The sequence below is a fragment of the Miscanthus floridulus genome, chromosome 10 (assembly GCF_019320115.1).
Source record: "Miscanthus floridulus cultivar M001 chromosome 10, ASM1932011v1, whole genome shotgun sequence".
NCBI lineage: Eukaryota > Viridiplantae > Streptophyta > Magnoliopsida > Poales > Poaceae > Miscanthus > Miscanthus floridulus.
This window is the reverse complement of record NC_089589.1, coordinates 81,043,303-81,063,712: the sequence shown is the minus strand read 5'-3', so window position 1 is coordinate 81,063,712 and position 20,410 is coordinate 81,043,303. Positions and strand designations below refer to the sequence as shown.

The 20,410-nt window shown below is 38.8% G+C and overlaps 1 long non-coding RNA gene and 1 other non-coding gene across 2 annotated transcripts; one reads left to right on the top strand and one right to left on the bottom strand.

The window, feature by feature from the left end:
- Window positions 1-1,503: 1,503 nt before the first annotated feature.
- On the bottom strand, window positions 1,504-3,182 carry LOC136485314 (uncharacterized). Its single transcript, XR_010766406.1, has 3 exons — window positions 3,107-3,182; window positions 1,845-2,906; window positions 1,504-1,703 (listed from the first exon to the last, which is right to left on the bottom strand). It is a non-coding gene; the product is annotated as an uncharacterized lncRNA (long non-coding RNA).
- Window positions 3,183-19,954: 16,772 nt separating this feature from the next.
- On the top strand, window positions 19,955-20,063 carry LOC136490292 (small nucleolar RNA R71). Its single transcript, XR_010767583.1, has one exon. It is a non-coding gene; the product is annotated as a small nucleolar RNA R71 (small nucleolar RNA).
- Window positions 20,064-20,410: the final 347 nt, after the last annotated feature.

Below are 20,410 nucleotides of genomic sequence, written 5' to 3'. Positions count from 1 at the left end.
GCCAGAGTGCAGAATGAAGACATCGACCTCTGCCGGTTGAAGCAACGACAAATCGGCAGTGATATATCATTGTTGGATCAAGCCACCAATTGGTAGTGGTATATACGGCTCAACACTGTCGGCTCAATTCACTAGCCAACAGTGATATGTCACTGCGGATATGTGAATCGATCTGGTAGCAACACTAAGACATCATTGCCAGGTTTTCAGCAGGGACATGTCACTGCTAATTTGTGGAACGATCTAGTAGCAACATTAAGACATCACTGTCAGATTCTTGGTTGATCCAGCAGTGTTAGGTGCCATTGGATCCACCTACCGTTAGATTGCTTGCTTCTCCACCGTCAGATCCACCTACCACCATTGCTGCTAGTTATAAAACATGGGGTCTACTCCTCCATGACAGATGAGGTCCCTTGCCACTTGTAGTCCAACACCAATCATGTATATGTTACACTAGCTCATTGCTTCACTATTTGTAGTTTCAATATGTGCTCTACATGGGAGAAAGCCCTGCACATACACCATCCATTCTTACTTAAGATGGTCCACGAAATATACAAGAAGAATGTTCATGAAAATGGAGCCACACACAGAAGTTAGGACATGCAACAACAATGCTAGTGTGATCTGATTGGCCATTGGCCTGTATTGAGCCAAAGACATTGGCTCCTCATTGCACGTAACCCCCTAGTGACACCTTTGCCCTTCTGGGGTGCTCTTGCACATTCAAGACCACACTCAAGTGCTAGAAGAATGCTTGTGACGTTGTCAATATATAATGTGTTTGTAGACTTCGACGCTAACATTTGCCTAGTCAACAAAAGGTGGTAACACTTTTCTGAAAAAGGGCATTATTATCATATATGTAATTTTATTTTCAAGGTCTTTGTTACCATCTATTTTATTTACCCTAAAACTTTTCATATGTAATAGGCGTAATTTATGTTGTTGGCCATGAGTTTGAGAAATTTTTGGAATTATCGATTGGACCACCCCTTTAGCAACGTATATATACGTTGCTATAAGCACCAATAAGTGTTGGTAGGATCTATACCAACACATCTTATATGCATTGCTAAAGGTGACGTTGCAAGGATCTACTGCAACACATACATATGTGTTGGTAAGAAGGGTGTATAAGTGTTGCAGGCTAGCAACGGATATGCATCAACGTATATATGTGTTGCTAGCAGAATGCACCACGTACTTCTAGGATTTGTTATTACAATTATATATGTGCTGCTTTTTTTGTATAAATAGCTCGGTAAATTAATTCGATATCTTACATCCATTAGCCACAAGCACAAAACAATATATCTTTAGAACTTAAGATAATATTAAATAATTGATATTAAGTAACTTATTTTATAGATACAAAATGATCCAATCTGTAAGTGTATACAATGATTCACTGACTACAAAATTTCATACTAAAAATAACTATATAGTAGTGTAACACCACTCCTAAAAAACTAATCTTAAGGGGAATCTTGCTCTTCATCCTTCAATCATCTGAACATCCAACACATTGTATTTGTCCTGTGTGAAAATATAGAGTGCTTTGTTAAGAACATATTTAGGAAAATATGTGATCTTCCTATGAATTTATAAATTTAGAACGAACACAACTGAGCCAATATCTGTTCCTGGGCAGCTGTCCTAGAACTGAAGTTTCATTCATACCCTTTGTCTACACAACCCTGACATAAAAGAAGCTGAGCTAAATTAGAACCAATAAAGCCAAGCAAAAGTAAATTGAAACAGGTGGAGGTGCTCTAATTGAAACAGGTGCAGGTGCATAAAGGATGCATCAGACTTCTTGCTACATATTTAAAGTTTACATTTGTTGTGGCCAGCACGCGCGCTGAGGCTGTCCACGATAGCAAATGGAATGCTGGCCGTCCAAGTCGTGATGGGTGGTTCTCGTTGCGTTGACCGACGGGCGTAGGCGTTGTCTGGTCAGAGCCCTGATGCGCCCAGGACGTTGTCGTCTCGCCATTGGTCAGCCCGTGGCCAGTGGCCTGCGCGCATGGGCGCGCCCAAAGGACTAGTATATGTGTATATATTAAAATTACAGAAGAATAAGGTCCCATGTCTTGGATCATGCACTCATGCCTAATATTCATCTCCTCTACATCAGACTAGCTTATCTCCTGTACATCGTACTGTGATTAGTAACATGTCAGAAGATTTTCAGATAACCTGAGAGATTTTGTACGTGGAATTAAAGTAAAAGCTAGAAACAATATTAAACTAGACTGTACATCGGACTGTCTTATCTCCTGTACATCAGACTGTCTTGTCATTAGAAACAGTCAGAAGATCTTTAGATAGCCTGAGAGATTTTGTACGTGGAACTAAAGTAAATGCTACGAACCATTGCAGCTGTTCGGCTCATGATTTTTTGCTGCTGATAAAACTGACTGATGCTGTTTTATTGTGAGAGAAAAATATTGTATCATGACTGATAAGTCAGGATAATAAGTTCAAGCGAACATAACAAATATTAAACTAGAGATTTTCAGCAAGTGTATATGATAATGATGGTCCAAATTAAATAATGCCAAAATAAAGACAACAAACCATACATGAAGAAGGGATACCCATGCCTTATCAGATCTGTTCTTCAAACAGCACATAGATATCACATAATCACATCACAAAATTAAGAAGATTTAGCTTTGTCTGCACAAGTTCCAAAAAGATAACCAAAACTCACAGTAATCCAATGATGTCAGGAATTTAATAAGAAATCATGTAAAAAAATTATGGGAGAAGAAAAATTATGGATCACGTGACGTACCAAACCATTGCCACAATCTCTAAAGAGTACCAGGCAGTCATCTCTAATCTGGTAGACAGCTACTCAATCTTGCGACAAGAACGGCGACTGTATTAGGCTGCTGCAATAATAATCATTTTACCACAATTCATGAACGAATTAATTAACCGGCAAGGATTGAAATAGTAGAAATTAGGGAGTACTCTTTGATTGGAAGTTCATCAGAGGAAGAGCATCATCGTCTACAAGATCTAACCAGATGAGGGCAACAGAATGAACTGATCTTGCGTTGGACACCAAGGCTTGAGGAGATCGGAATACCTGGTTATTAGCAGATATGATTCCCCGTGCTAATTGCCACCTCCGTATTTGTCCGAGTCACGGTGCCCTATGTACGCTCACCGCTCATACGCCCCAGCGGCGCAAACTTTGTGGGTCGTGGCCCTCGAAGGTAGAACAGCCTCCTCAATCGGCCACCGCACAAGTGTAGTAACCGGTTTTAAAATAAAACCACATACACACCATATGTGAGCTTAAAAAGTCAAATATCACATATAGCTATAAATAAGGGTAATATCGAAAGACAATGCTTAATATATAACGTACTTAGTACAGAGGATATAACCTTAGACACAAACAGCGGAAAGACAACTCCGATCATCGGGTGAAGACTCTAATTCTACATAGACAACTGATTGGTTGATCATAAGTCTAATTCCTCCAAACTCTAGCAATCTGGTACACATCCGGAATTTTTATCCAAACAACTGAAAAATAAAGCAAGCGTAAGTACATGTCGTACTCAACAAATATAACATGGGGTTCATGAGGCTTAAAAGGCTGACAATGGTTTAACTACGATTATCTCTTAATTATCACAATTTTAGCATAGGAGCAGCAACAAGTTTATCATAAGCCCATATAAACACATGATCAGGTAAACATGAATAATGAATAACATAAACATTAATCATTAGTGAGCATCTTCATCATCTGTATCATCAGTGTTTATCATCTATTCCGTAAGGATTCTAAGGCCGCTCGTGACCGTAAGCACGACTGATATACTAGTTTTACACTCTACAGAGGTTGTACACTTTCACAATGAGTCACTATTTACCCTTTCGTCCGAGGTGATCAGCCTCTTGACCCACTACCAAAAAAGGTCGGCATGATTCACTATAAAACCTTTTAAAGGTTCGTCTAACAAGTTAGGGCCATTAGATTCACTCGGCAAATAGATGTAGAGCCCCCCTTCCCAATGGTATATTGACACGCAACCTATACACAAGGGGACAGATGCCGCACTATACCTGATTCATCAAGTCATTCTTATGCCAATAAAGGTTACCACTAACAAGCTAGAAAAGGTCCTCGTACTGAGCTAAAGCCAGAGCCATGTAGCCCTCACAGTTGTACTGTAAGTCTCGATTGTTTGCTTACAGATAAGTCCTTAGGGAGAGGAATCTAGAGCACCATAAAATAGCCCAATGTTCTAGCCCCTGATTCCATGTTGCTAAAAAACATCTTTTAGTGTTTATTGCATATACCATTAATCAAGTTACAAGATCATGGCTTTAATTGAGCACTAGCATCATACTACCCAATGCAATAACCCATAGGAATCAAGGTACAGGGTAACAAAGTACTAGGAAATCCTTAGTGATAGTCAAGGTAGACACATGCAGTATAAATTAAATGATATTAAGGTGAATAGGACAAAAAGGAAGATCCCATGCTATACTTGCCTTAAAACTCAGATCCTTCTTCTACTGAATTGTAACCTCCAAAAGACTTCTTCTGGATCACCAACTTCTTCTATTTCACCAACGTACTTCTCACCGATTGGACATGATTATAAAGCACCACACAAGCATCCATGCAATCATACATGAAGCAAACAATAGAACTAAATTAGAACAGTACACCAAACATATGAAACAACAAGTAAAAATGTTTTAAAGATGTTCTATACGTCGCTACGAATACACATACATGAAAAGCATGCTAATCGGAACTACGGTTGTAAAGAAACGACTTTTGGGTTTTATATTATAAAAGAAAAGAGAAGACTATAAGCTTGATTTATGTTAATTAGGAAAACTATGTGAGTAGTATTAATTTAGATTAAATAAATCATATTTATACTGAAAAACCGAGTTGAAGCTAATCATATTTTATTTATAAATATTTTGATATCATTTATGCCAATTCAACTTTAACATGCAAATACAAACTGCCATGTGAGAACTTCTAATCAAATTTGATATGTGTGTTTAGACTAAACATATTATAATTTAGAAACATATTTATGTTAGCAACTAGTCATGTTAAAACTTATTTGCAAAAGAGCATTGTATATAATTATGTTGCTTTTATTTTTAAAAACTAGTTGCATGCATATCAATCAAATTAATATTTAAGCATATAAATAAAAGTCACTTGACATGAAAAACGATGACACTAGCATGTAGATCACATCGATACGAATCTAAAGCAATTGGAACGACTCGAAACGGACTTAAAACAAATATAAGACGACGATATTACTAACTGGTGGTAATTTCGTAATTACCTCATCTTCATCCTTTAGCCTCCCGTACAACCATCACATAGCCATGGCAACAACAGCTGCGTAGGGGTGGGCTCGACTTGTTCCACGAAGGAGAGGATGGCTAGGCTGGGCAGTGGCCGTGCACAGCACGCACGCGCACTCGCCCTTGCGCGAGGCGGCAGCTGGCAGGGCCCGCCCGACAGTGCCAACGATGCCGCTTGTACCCGAGCAGCACGGCATAGAAGAGAAAAATAAACGTCGAAGAATCATCAAGCGCAACGAGAAAGAAAAAGTGAAAAAATAACATATGAAAGCTCACAGAACTATGATATGGCCATAGTCAAACTCTGGACTAGGGAAGGTGGCTACAATGGAACTCCACGCGGTTGGGGAGCATGGCGGCGGCGACGACGACAACGATGAGAGATGGAGGAGAAAAATCTAATTTGCTACACGAGGTATTTTTCAAACTAGGGGCTCCTCTTATGGTAGTTTTGGTGTGCTTTGCCCAAGGGGTTGGTACATATTTATAAGAAGAAAAACTTCCCACATCTACATCAACTAACAATATGATACTAATTGATGTTGCACCCTCCACATTTTCTAATGGGCCTAAATAATCATTAAAGCCCATTAGTAAATAAATGCATGAGCCTTTAGGATTTATTAGGATTATTGCACATGGGCTTTGAGCATTGAAAAAAATGAGAGATTTATTATTTTCTAAATTAATTAATTTCATGGATAAAATAATTCTAGAAAAATCTAGAATTATTATTTAAACCGCGAAAAATACTCCAAAAGCTCTGAAAATTTGGGGAAAATTTCCAGAGATATTATGAAACATGAGGAACCCAAATAAAGTATTTAGAGCCCTTGATAAGATAATTGGGAGCATCTAAAAAATAAATTATGCTCATAGACAAGTAGGAATAAGTTCTAGAAAAAGCTGGAAAAATTCTTGAGAAGTTTGTAAAGATTGGTTGACGAACGAGGAACTGAAAGGAGTGATTTGCATTACAAAGAAAACTTGAGCCGAGAAACAAAGAATTTGATTGTAGAAAAAGATAAAGACGAGCTGAAGAAGGAAAATCGACCTACTAACGCATTTTAAAGACTTTGCTCACTGTCAACACGCAAAGAAGCAACAAGCAAACATCACATCGTCCAAACGCCCGTCAAAATTAGAAAACTTTGAAAATTCTCATTTTTCCTATAACTAAATTTGCGCTAGCTCAAACTAAACTTGGTAAATTTTATCCAAATATTAAAATATTTCATTTTATTTAGTGTTTTCTATGCACAACCTAAAATCATAAATTTGGGGGTGTGACAACAAGCTCCGTCTCCTCACCGCACCACACCGCGATCTACCCTCTCGTCTTATGCTGGTCGCCCTGGACGAATATCTCCACGCCCACGAAAGGGATCGTAGATCTAGGAGATAGTGTTTTTTTGGTGGGAAGATCTAGGAGATAGTTGGCTATTGCAAGGGGGGGGGGGGGGGGGGGGGGGGGGGGGGGTAAAAGGATAGAACTACCACGACAGGACTACAGAAGGCAATTATAATCATGGAAGCGAAGGAGGTGGGAACACTTGCAACGCATGTTTTTGGCGTTGGAAGCCATATGTTGTAACATGGGGGTTTGTGTTGTAATTATGAGATACTAAGGTTTTTGTTACCGTCTATTTTATGTACCCTAAAACTTTATTCATATGCAGTATACGTCATATATGTTGTTGTCCATGAGTTTGAGACATTTTTGGAATGAGTTACTTTTTTATAGTTTAAATAAGTGAATTTTGCATGCCTACCGAAAGAAATTCAAAACTGAACTTCGTGTACCTCCAATAAGATTTTAAAAAAATATATTTAGACTCATATGGTCTATTCAATCATTTGTCGTGCAGATAGATTAAAAATAAATTGTTTGGCAAGGATAATTTGACATTCTATCTCCATATTACCTCTAATTAGATCTAATAATACCTAAAGGTGGTCCAAAAAATCTAAAAATTTAATGGAAGCATATCTTTGGTGCATATGCTTGCCATAAAACTTTTAGATGATTTTAATCCAAGAGAGACATATACATGGTCCACAAATCGATACATCACTACTACAGAAAATATCTTTAGAGGCGGGTAAAATAGGTTTTCATGGGCGGTCAGACCAACCGCTGCAATGCCGCCATTAGTGAAGATGGGGCATCTCTAGCGACGGGCTTTTAACCGCCTCTAAAAATGTATTTCTAGGGGCGGTTCGGTTAGGATCTCCACCTCTAAAAATGGCATTTTTAGGGGCGGTTCCATTAAGAGAACCACCTCTAAAAATGCATTTTCAGGGGCGGTTGCAGTAGGCAGCCGCCTCTAAAAATTCTTTTTCAGCGGCGGTTCCAATACATGAACCACCCCTGAAAATGTATTACCAGGGGTGGCTACTGCAATGCAACCATCCCTGAAAATATTTTTTCAAGGACGATTGTGGCAATGCAACCGCCTCTAAAAATGTATTTTCAGGGATGGTGTTATCAACCGCCTCTAAAAATCAGTTTCAAATTTTTGAATTTGAAATTTCCCGCCAAATTTGAAATCATGTTTTCGCACCAAATTTCATACCCGATTGCAAATGATTAAAATTAACTTCATAAATACACAGTAGTGCACTAGTTATACACACATGATCCACAAAGTATTTGTACATTACAAATTACAAGTCAACATTAATTGTGCTCCTGCCCAAAGAATGAAAAGAAGTGATACAGGCATTTTAGGCGAAGGGACTCAAACTTGGGGTGCGTTGCATACTCCGAGTCATGATCATAGAATTTGGTTGAATGTGACTTACATTACTCTCATCTCATACATGACGTACCACATCCATATGGTTGAATGTCGCATGCCTCTCGTTTACTCGTGGCACATCCAGATTATGCTAAATTAAAGCTTGAATCTTCAAGGATGAGAAATCAGGCATACGGTAGCCAATTCGCTCAATTGCCTGCAAAGAAAGCAGCACGACATCGATCTGGATGCCTATCTTGGTCAGCGACCGTGTAACACCCTAAAATTTGCATAATTTTAAAATAGGAGGAAGTGATTTAATTATGCATTTTTGTGAGCATTTGAATTTATGAAAAATAATAAATTTTATCAAATTAAAATCAAATATAGGTCTACATACATGTTTATGCATTCATGTTGCTGCATATTATTTTGTGTTGCCTGGTTTGAAGTCAGATTTCAAATTGATTTGAATTTGCTTTGGAAAAATTGGAAAAGGAAAATGAATTTCCCTTCCTCCCCTTCCCTGCTTTCAACCTAGGTCGGCCTGCTTCCGTGTGGCTTGCCTCTCCTTTCCTCCATGTCGGCCCATCTCCCTTAGCGCGCCGCGCATCTCCCGCACGGCCCAGCAAGTAGGCGGCCCAGTTGCGCAGTCGCCCGCGCCCCTCCTTTCTTTCCTCTCGATGACGGTCTGGGCCCGCTCGTCAGGGGCATCTTCTTTCCCCCTCGGCGTGTCTGAGCCAGACATCACCGGCCAGGAGTCCGTGCCACCCACGTTGCCCTCCGTGCCTTATGCCGCAAGCCGCCTTGCCTCTTAAATAGCTGTCCAGGGTGCCGTGCCTCCTTCCCTGAACCTCAATTGAGGCCACCGTGCCCTAGAGTACCTTTGCTGAGCCACAGCTATAGCCCTAAGCGCCGTCGTCAACCATCCTGAGTCGGACATCGTCGTCACATCTTCTCCATCCGCGAAAAGCTTTTTGGTGAGTTCGCGATCATCTCCTCTCGCTCCCCGTATTTCCCTTGAGTCTAACCGTGGCCTATATTGCCGGATTTGTGAACTCCAATGAGCTCATCCATGGTGCCGCCGCAGACACCTCGCCGCCGGCCCTGTTTCGGCCAGCTAGTCTTCCCTCTCTCCTTTCTGATCTGATCTCAGCCGCCCGAATCTAATCTGATGGCACATATCGAAGGATACCCCTTCGCCTTGTAGATTTGCGAAAGAGCCCTTATAAGTATTTAGTTTGTACCCCGCAGTCCATAGTGTCTTTCCAAATTTCATTTTCTTCTTTTGAAAGCGTACTTTGTTTCGGTTAGATCTAAAATATGTTTTCATCTATTTACAGTTTTGTCACTAATCTTGTTTTAGCCATAAAATCTCTGTTTTAACTCCGATTTGATCCGTTCAACTTGCGTTAGGTTTGTAATTCCATAATCTACATGTTCATACTACTGTTAAGTAGGTTTTCAACTTTTAAAATTCGAGGTTAGATTTAATCTATTATTTTACTAAAGGAAATCTTGTTTAATTTATAACTTCTTCGTTTTAGCTCTGATTTTTGTGATCTTCGCGTCTGTGTGTTCGTAGCGAGACATAGATTCCTTTTCCAAACTTTTCATCTTGATTTTATGTTGTTGGTGTACTGTTCTAATCTATAGCTTTTGTTTGCTATGTATGATTGCTTCTAGATGCTTGTATGTTGTAGTGATTATCAAGTATAGACGGTGAGCAATTCGTGGGAGATCAAGGGTACTACTTTGACGAGCAGGATCAGTTGGGGTACTTTGTTCAACGCAAGTATAGCATGAGATCATCCTTGTTTCCTATTCACTTTAATACATCAAATTCATATTGCATGTGTCACCTTGATAGGGATCCCTAGAATTGAACTTATACCTTGTCACCTACGGGATATGCATTGGGTAGCTTTGCTAGTGCTCAATTAAACCATGATCTTGTAACTTGACTAATGGTATATACAATAAATATTAAAATATGACTTTTTAGCAACTTGGAAACAGGGGTCTAGAGTATTTAGCTACTTTCTAAATGCTTCAGATTCCTCTCCCTAAGGACTTATTTGTAAGTGATCATCCGGGACTTACAGTACAGCTGTGAGGGCTATATGGCTCTGGCTTTAGTTCAGTATGAGGACCTTTTCTAGCTTGTTAGAGGTTACCTCTATGGCATATGAGGGGTGTGTTCCGGGTTGGATATAGTGCAGCCTCTATCCGTTAGTGTATAGGCTACGTGTTATTGTGCCTGTCGAAAGAGGAGCCCTACATTCATAGGCCACATAAACCTAGCGGCCCTAACTTGTTAGATCAACCTTTTAATGGCTTCATAGTGACCCCTGCCTGCTCACCTTAGAAGTGTTTTGGGAGTTGCAAACCCGGGCATATGGGTATCATGACTCACAGTGGAAGTGTACAACCTCTGTAGAGTATAAAACTGGTATATCAGCCATGCTCATAATCACGAGCGGCCTTAGAACATTTACGAAATAGATGAACACTAAGAATTGTCTATTTATTCTATTCATTATTCATGTTTACATTGATCATGTGTTTTGCTTTGAGAATTGAAACAACTTGTTGCCACTCTTATGCTAAAATTGTGACAACTAAAAGTTGAACGCTGTTAAACCTGTGTCAAGCCTTTTGAGCCTCATGAACCCCATGTTACACTTGTTGAGTACGACATGTACTTACGCTTGTTTATTTTCATTATTTGGATAAAAATCCTGAATAGGTAACAGATGGCCATGGTAATGATGACTTTCTTGAGGATTACTAGACTTGTGGTCAACCAGTTAATGTCCCTGTGATATGGAGCTTCAGCGAGAGATCTTTTCTTATACTTCCGCTCTATTTATGTGAAGACTCTGTCTTATTATTCGTGATGTAATAAACACTTATGATGATACTATTCATAATTTGTCAGCTTATGTGTGTGACTAATTTCTGGGCACACATAAGATTTTGCATCCCATTTTATCCTTAAAATCGGGTGTGACAAACCGTCGTCCAGTCTGCATGATGTCCTGGCGCACCTTATTATTGTACCTAATGGGGATGTCGAAGGCGAGACTACACGTCCATAACTTGGCTCCTTCATCATTCACAACCTCACTTGTCGTGTTCTCGAAGATCTCCCACACCCCAAGCATCCATAGTGATGCTTCCAGCCACTTGACTGGTTTTATAGTTTGTGACATATGCAACAATCATATTATGAATGAATGTTTATATGCAAAAATTATATTAGCACGCAAAACTTAAAATATTCCATACTATTGATGGGTTTGGGTAATGCGGAACGGCCCTATCTGGCGATGGCATGAATGGAAGATTGCCAGGGTGTAAACCTAGTTCCTGTGGCTAGAGAACTCCACCGCCATTCATTGTCACTAAAAAAACTAAAAAAACATCCCAATAAATATAGAACCCCCATATAAATATACCACGCAACAATATATTTTAGAGAAACATATAAACAATAAATGATGTATAAATAAAAATAAAATCCATCATTATTATTCCTAATCTAAAAAACCACATATTTGAATATTTCTATGCTTAGTACTAACAAAAGGATGAAAAACGATCTACATTACCAGCAATAAAAGATTAGAATGGATGGAAGAAGATGCTAACCTTTAGAAAAATGGTTGGAAGAAGATGCTTGATGGCGACCGGCAAGAACTGCTCTTGCTCCCCGAAGCAAGAACACACGCGCAAGTGAGCTAATGGTGCTCAGCATGTGTACTGTCCGAGAAGGAAGATACTTAGGGGGTGGCCATTTTTAGTGCTGGTTGACTAAAGAGAACTGCCTCTGTTAATTCATTTGTAGGGGCGGTTCTCTTAAAGAACCATCTATAAAAATAGGACACTTTTAGAGACAATTTTGTAAAGAAGACCGCCTCTGAAGATCCATCTTCAAGGGTGGTTCTCTTAACGCAACCGCCCCTGAAAATGGACGGCTATCAGAGGTAGTTTTCTTAATAGAACCGCCCCTGAAGATGGATCTTTAGTGGCGGTCACAAAGCTACAATGCCTCTAGGTGCGGTTAGAGGCGGCGTGCTAGGTGAACCGCCTCTGATTGAAAAGGGCGGTGTCGCTAAAATTGATTTATGAAGTAGTGCATCTCATTTTAATGTAGCAACCACCCAAAAATCTAGAGTGGTGCACCAACTAACTAGACAGTCCTTGCAATAATCAAGGTGCTCGGGCGTCACTTCTAGAATGCCCAAGCTTTGGTGTAGCATTGCCTTAATGAACATTCTTTTAGCACCTTCAAAACAAAGTCACTCCTACACTTGATACATAGTACTTGTTGCTAGAGATTATTAGGAGGAAGAAACAAACACTACTACAGAAAGGGTTTGTAGCAACGGGACATTTTTTGGTAGGGGCGGCTGATGATGGAGCCACCCTATAGTGGGCGTGCTCGGGACCCACGAGACCAGCCCCACTACAAATGGCACAGTAAGGGCGGCTGGTGATACGAGCCGCCCTTACAAATTGTTCAATTTGTAGGGGCGGCTCACTCACCAGCCGCCCCCACTATTTTGATTTGTAGGGGTGGCTCAATTACCAGCCACCCCTACAAATGTCCACGTATAAATAGCTGCAGCCCCTTCTTCCTCCTCAGGTCACTCACTTTAACCCGTGAAAAAAGGTAGGGAGGCCTTGGGCACCTCCCAAAAATTGCACTACTAAGGGGGAGGTTTTGGTCTCATTTCCTTTGGTGGAGAGATTATAGAAGGTAAGAAAATGCTTCCAAACATTATTTGAAGTTTTAATAGTTGTTTAGTGAGTAATTAGAGTTTTACTTTTCTCTCTCTTTTATGGTGCTTGAGCCATGTATGAAGCAAATTAGACCCTAGTTTTGATGGTACTAGGGTAAATTAGTTAGAGGAATAAGATTACACCATTTATTAGTCGATCTTTCTTTGATTTTAGTGGACTATTAGTAAAGTTTTATGGATGTGTCATGTATATCTAGATCTTGATCTAGGGTTTCTTTTTTTTTCATTTTTGGAAATTTTTGTTTATTGGAATGGGACTAAGTTTGCATGAAGGTTAGTGGGTAAAATATTAATGGTTGCTAATTGTTGTCTTTGGAATTGTTTATTGTAATCAAGAAATGTATATTTTTAATTAGTTATGGATAAATAGGTCATTAATTAATTATTCTCTAGCATGGTGTTTGATATGCATCATATCATTATATTTGCTTATAGGAACAATAATAATTATTTATTTCAATGAATTATTAATTTGATTCATGTATATACATTTATATATATATATATATATATATATATATCCAAATAGTAGTCCTTTAATGTATTTTCTTTGATTGTTGTCAGAAAAGATGGAGTACAGGAAGTCTTGGATGTATGGTTCATTAAGGTGGAAGCCAGGTTTCCGTTAGGAGGTGGATAAATTTATTGAAGCCGCAAAGAACCTTACAATGACGTTGACACAGAATACGGATTCAATTATTCGTCCGTGTCACGATTGCAAGAACCATATAGCGTGGAGAGATGTGGATATCATCATATCACATTTGATTATGCGAGGATTTGTTGAGGACTACATAGTGTGGATTCATCATGGTGAAACGGTTGTTGTTAACGACGACGATGATCCAAAAGACGACAACGAAACCCTAGAAACCCTGTCCCAATATTTAGTAGAGCTTGATGCATAAATGGATCCCGACTTTGGCAATGAACAAGGTGGTTGTTGGTATTTATTAACTTGCCACTTGATTTAATAGCCACCTATTATAAACCTATATCTCCTAACATTATTTTACTAGGTTGTCATCCCTAGTGATGATGCTAGAGATACTTGTTGGTACTACATAGCATTACTACTAGAATAATACTAAGTAGTTCTTTATTAATTTATGTGACTAGGAAGAATGGATATGTATATATATATAGAATGGATATGTATATATATATATATATATATATATATATATATATATATATATATATATATATATATATATATATATATATATGAAAGGAATCTATAAGCGCATAGATAATGTACCACTGTACCACTTCACCCGAGAGTATTATAGGTATCGTTATTTATATTTTTACCACAGGAAAGGTCTGGCACAGACATGTATTGATAACTTATACTGTTGATGGAGAAATAAACCATAACCAATGTTCTACTTATAATAGTGGTAAGTCATAGGATAAGATATATAATAAGTATTGATTAATAATAATGACAAATCACTCAGAGTACTCCTTTCTATGGCATTAGCATGGTTAGGTAGAGTATTAGAGGAATAATTTCTAAGTCATTCTTAATTACAAGTCAAAGTATACAATGATTAGTGCAATTATACCTAGTAATCATTGTTAAGCTCATTGTCATATCTAAACATAAGCGATATTACTAAGAAAGATTAAGAACAGAGCTTGTTCTTCCTTCGTAACCGGACCCTACGTGCACCTATATTCGGGGAGTGGACTACAAATGACTCAATGGGAGTGTCACATCCGTGAACTACCACATGACCCAAAATATAGGGTGTATCCATAGGTAAACAACGTATAAGCACCATGCTTACACAATGTCGACCACCCACCCATGGATCCTTAGAGTGAGCGCTATATGAACTTATGCATGAACATGATGATAATCCAACTATACTAAGCATATAATTAAAGTCGACCATGAACATTATAACAAAGAACATGAATAAGATGAATACTAATATTTTCATAATAATTGTAGCTAGCATATAAAAGTAATGGAGATACAAAAGAGAGGGGGTACAAAGATTATACAAAACCATGATCTTGACACGATTGGGAATCCAAGCAAAGCCGGCTTGCCTCCCTCTAGACCTAGTCTAACTAGCTATGCCCTAGAATAGATGGAGCTCTGAGGATGATTAGGTTTTTTATCTTCTCAAATGACTTGATGACTGGGGTTATGCCTATGGGGGTGGCAGGGGCTGATATATATAGGCCAGAGCGTCCAACGTGAGTCCTTGGATCAAACCGACATAAAGGACGGTGTAAATGCAACCTAGGAGGTGGTGGAGAACCAACATTGCAATGTGGAGGTCAACAGTGGGCCCCAGGGGCCGGCTGGCCCATAGGTGGGGCCGGCCTAGCCCCACTTGGCAGCCTCTGCCCCTCTACCTCAGCGCGGAGTCTTCTCGAGTCTTCTGGAGTCTTTTGGTGTCTATTTCGCTGCAGATAAGTGCGATTAAATTTGACATATAGGTCCACCTTGATGGTTTTCTGAATAAACCCTGCAGAAAATATAGATTCACCAAAACTCATGGAATTTGTTAGTTTAAACCCCTAGACCTTCGTTGGTGATTATATTTATTCCCTTATGCATGTTATATTGAAGGTTTATAATGGCTATTAACTACCACCAACAAACTCCCCCAAGCTTAACCTTTGCTAGTCCCATAGCAAAGCTAAACTTAGTAAAAAGGATCAAGAGTTTAAGGATTTTGAAAACGTTGATGCAACTCCTTAAAAGTACACATGCGTTCAAACAAGAATTCTTCTTCGGATTAGAATAAACCAATATGACTTTCAAACTTACCCATATTACCTTCAACCATGGGGATTCTTAGCCTTCACTTGGATCTTGAGTAATTGAAAGACAGAATGATCAAGTCCAGCACTATGTCTCATGTTCTTTGCTCAACCATTATTCTGGAGTTTTTATAGATTTTCAAAATAAAACTCAGAGCTTCCTTTGTATGATACTCTCATGTCTCTCAATGTATGAGGTATTTGTGGATCCTCACTAAGGAAATAATGATGTTATGCCTTTCTCTCCCTACAACTAAGGCTTATGTGGAGCTCATAGGAGTGGAGAAAGCATAGAAGAGCATACTTGCAATACATATATTGTAAAGTCAAACCTTGAATCCAAAGAGAGTTAAGTCATACAATCAAATTACGATGTGCATATGTGTGGATATATGGTGAATATATGTTGGATAACTTAATTCTACTATGCTCCTTGAAAACATCTCTCTTTTGAAACTTGGAAATATTTGCTAAAGAATAGGGGCTATCTTATTCATCTCTCTTTCTCTTTTTTTAGGTGGGCATCTAAGTACCCATTGTTTTCAATATCTCGGACACTTTTGTGTCCATTCTTTTCAATTCTCTTTTTTATGAATAACTTTTGCATTGCCCCATGCCTATTTTATGCAACAAAACTTTTGAGAGATAGCAACAAAAACTTAGAGCATTTATCTGGTGGAAATTCCTATCAAGAATATTTTTGGTGTTGACTCCCAGTGTAGGAGTAAAACCTTTTTGGGTGGATCTAGATGGAATGGCATGTTGTTGCGCCTACCCCCAGTGTAGGAGTAGTGCATATTTGGGTGGTGTTTACATGATCTTGATTTTAAGAGCATGACAAACCTCTCATAAGGGTCAACAAAGCTTGACAAAACTCAATGCAATACAAGCAGCACATATGTGGAAGTTTTCATAATCTAAATATCATATAGGCTCTGGTAGGAATTCAAGCTTTGTCATATAGGAGCTCATCGTGTAGGATTTTCATATTTTTCAAAAGATAAATCTCCAAAATTTTAGTGTCAGTTGGAATAAGATAAACAATAGCTCAGACCTTCTCATATCAAATTCGTCAATTACCTAGACTTAGATCAAGCATATGCTACCCACGAGTTTCAAGTTCAGAGTAAATTCTTACATCAAAACAGTCGTATCCAAAACTCAGGAGAATTCAAGGCTAAAAATTAGGTACTTGAAAGGAATTACGACAGTGCAACTATTTATCATTTCCATTGCAAAAGATTATCCTCAGAGTCCATTTATTTAGCTTCTTAAAAACAAAAAACTAGAGACACACTTTTATTTTTTTCATTTTTAAGATCACATCTTATTATTATATATATATGGCTAATACATATATAATTTTTTATTTTGCTTTTAGTTTGTTATGCATCTTTTTATTTTATTATTATTTTTAGCAACTATATAGCAATCTTAAAAATAGCAAATGAAAAGAAGTACTTAGCTAGATACATGAGGGATGCTCCTCCCCCAGGCTAGATGTTGTTGTGGTCTTTCTTAGAGTGAGTCTACCAATAGAAGTCTTTCTCATACGTCGAGAAGTAGGGTTCCTTATGTAGCGGGTGTGACAGCGGCTCAGAAAATGTACTTCGGATGGATGGCTTTACTTTTGATCATCCTGCAAAATACTCCAACAAGAACACCAAAACTCGTGGCACGGATTAGGATAAGGGGTTAGCGATTAGCCATTCAGAGATTTATTGTCCTTGGGGTTTAGACAGATTTCCTAATTGGCCAAGTTCTAGTAGAATGTCTATTTAATATTTTTTAATTTTCTTATTTATATAATGCAGAAAGAAAATATGCATGCATGATATATATATATATATATATATATATATATATATATATATATATATATATATATGTTTTTATGCCACCACAGTGAATATTCCCGTGGGTGTTTACACACCGTAAAATTACTCACGTGGGGCTTAGGATTTTTATAATGTGATGATATACAATAATGAAACTTTTTATCTTTCTTTTCTAAATGCAATGCTAATGTAAAAAAGTAAATATGCTAAAGTGAAAAGAATTCCTGTAATGCTAGAAAGTAAATATGGATAACTACCGATGTTACCTCATGGCCAAGGTTCAAATTTTTGAGTCCTCCGAACAGGACATGGCTAGAGAAAAATCCTTTACTGTTCAGGTGCATCATCCGGTCTCAGCGATCGAGACCTAGATGGCTACACATCTTGTGACGGTGTCTCTAATGGTGATGTCACCTTCTCTTTCCATACCTGCTTGGTCTATGGACTTGACTTAGGTAGAGTAGGTTCATCTTTCACAGGTTCTTCAGGTTCCTCATCTTCCTCCTAACTTTTCATTGGGGATTGATTCTTTTGGTTTTGGGATGATCGACGCCTCCTCCTAGAGCGGGACTTCTTTGGTACTCATAAGTGGTATAACTATTGAAGTACAACGTATCTTCTCTCTAGGAAATTGGAAGTGGACTTGTCTAGATCCAACGTAGATGATCGCATTGGTAGTGTTGAGGAACAGTCTTCCAAGGAGGACGGGCGTATCATCTTCTTCTTCACCCATGTCTAGAACCATGAAATCGGTAGGGGCAAATTGATCATGTATTCTTACCATAACATCTTTCGCTATTCCCTCTGGAAATCTGATTGATTGGTCCACCATTTGCAATTACATATATGTAGGGAACAAAGGTTCATCGCCAAATAAGTATTCATACGTTACCTTGGACATTATGTTAACACCCAATCCAATGTCGCAGAAGGTCTTATGGAATATTATTTGTCCAATGGTACACTAGATCATTGGTATGCCTGGATCATCCTTCTTAGCAAGGAATGGTAAAGCGAGGAGGTGGTAGTACTCTGATTGAGTGTGTTGATCATGTTGACTGATTTTTCTTGTGACTACCTGGCCTTGTTCTTCCTCCTTCTCCTATTGTTCTTCTTCTTGGTCATTGTTGTCTCTTCGGGCAGGTACGATATTTGTGGATGTCCAGGAGATTGCAAGATATGATTCTTGAAAGAAAACTTGTCCTTTCGATCCTTGATTGTGAAGCAAATCTTGGCACTATCTGTGTAGATGATGGCTTTTGCGGTGCTTAGGAAAGGTCGGCCTAAAATAATGGGTGCCCTTACATCTCCACCTGTTTCCAAAACCACAAAGTCTACAGGAACATATGATTGTCCCACTCGAACAATGGCATCTTCAAGAACTCCCTTGGGGTAGCAGAGTGACTGATCTGCAAGCTGCAAATGCATATTTGTATACAACAAAGTATCTCCATTAATTTGATCATAAATTACCTTAGGCATGATGTTGACACTTGCTCCAAAGTCATAGATAGCTTCTTAAAAAATGTGAGGTCCAATGGCGATGGGGATGATAGGTCTTTCTGGATCGCTCTTGTTTTCCGGCAAGGTATAATCTATCCACCTTCCCATCGATCGTTGTATATAGTAATATGTTGCATTGTGGATATCGTAAGATTTGCAGTTTCTAGATCTTTTGGTTGCTCGGGAATCTTACCTTTGTCGGACGGAGGAATAGCAGCAGCCAACTGAGCTATTTGTGATTCTATCATTTTATTAAAGCTATGCTGATTCTTAATGGTAGAAGCAAAGCTATCCATTCTATTATTTATGTTCTCTAGAATTTTATCATTTGTAGCTACCTTTCTAGATAATCCCTGCATAAGTTTGGATTGACAACAATTAGTTCTCTCAAGGGTGGTTGATTGAAATGATTAAAATTATTACCTTGACAGTTACCTTGGTAATTAACTTGGTAGTTCGGTCTCTATTGCTGATTCCATCCTTGATTCTGCTGAGGACAAAAGTAGTTGTTGTTGACAAAGTTCACATCCTGATGGGTTTCAGGATAGTTGCTCCCTAAATGCCTAGTGTTTCCACACACTTCACATGTCATGCGAGAATCATGGATGTACATGACTTCTTGCTTCTCATTGGCTCGATCTTCAAGCTTCTTCATTAGCAGGTCCATCTTGGTAGATAGCATGTCTACCTCCTTGAGTTGATGCATACCTCCACCTCTCTTGCGGGTTTGAACACGTTCTTCATTTCAACCTTGATTAGAGGCCATCTTCTCCACAAGAGCTATTGCAGCTAGTATGGTGAGTGATAGGAATGCACCTCCAGCAGTAGTATCTAGAGTCTCACGGGTACTATTGGTCAACCCTTGATAGAAAGTCTACAGAGTAGCCAATTCTCCATCCCATGATGAGGACACTTTGTAATGTAATCTTGAAAGCATTCCCATGCCTCAGGGATAGATTCATCATGTTGTTGCTGAAAGCTTGAGATTCTCCCACGCAGAGCATTGGTCTTGCTTGTGGGAAAGAACTTTTCTAGAAAGGCAGTGGAATAGTTATCTCATGTAGTATTTCTATCTTTGTTGGCATAGAACCATTGCTTTGCCTTCCCCAAGAGTGAGAATGGGAAGAGGCGAAGTAATATGGCATCTTAGGTTACTCCTTTGATGGTGAAGGTGATGTAGATCTCCAGAAAGTGTTGGAGATGAGCACTCGCATCTTCATGTGCCTTTCCACAAAATTGGCTTGCTTGCACCATGTTGATGAGGGCTGGCTTGAGCTTGAATCCATTATCTCCGACATTGACTGTTGGTCCAATACGGATGTTGGCCATAGTTGGAGCAGAGAATTCATGG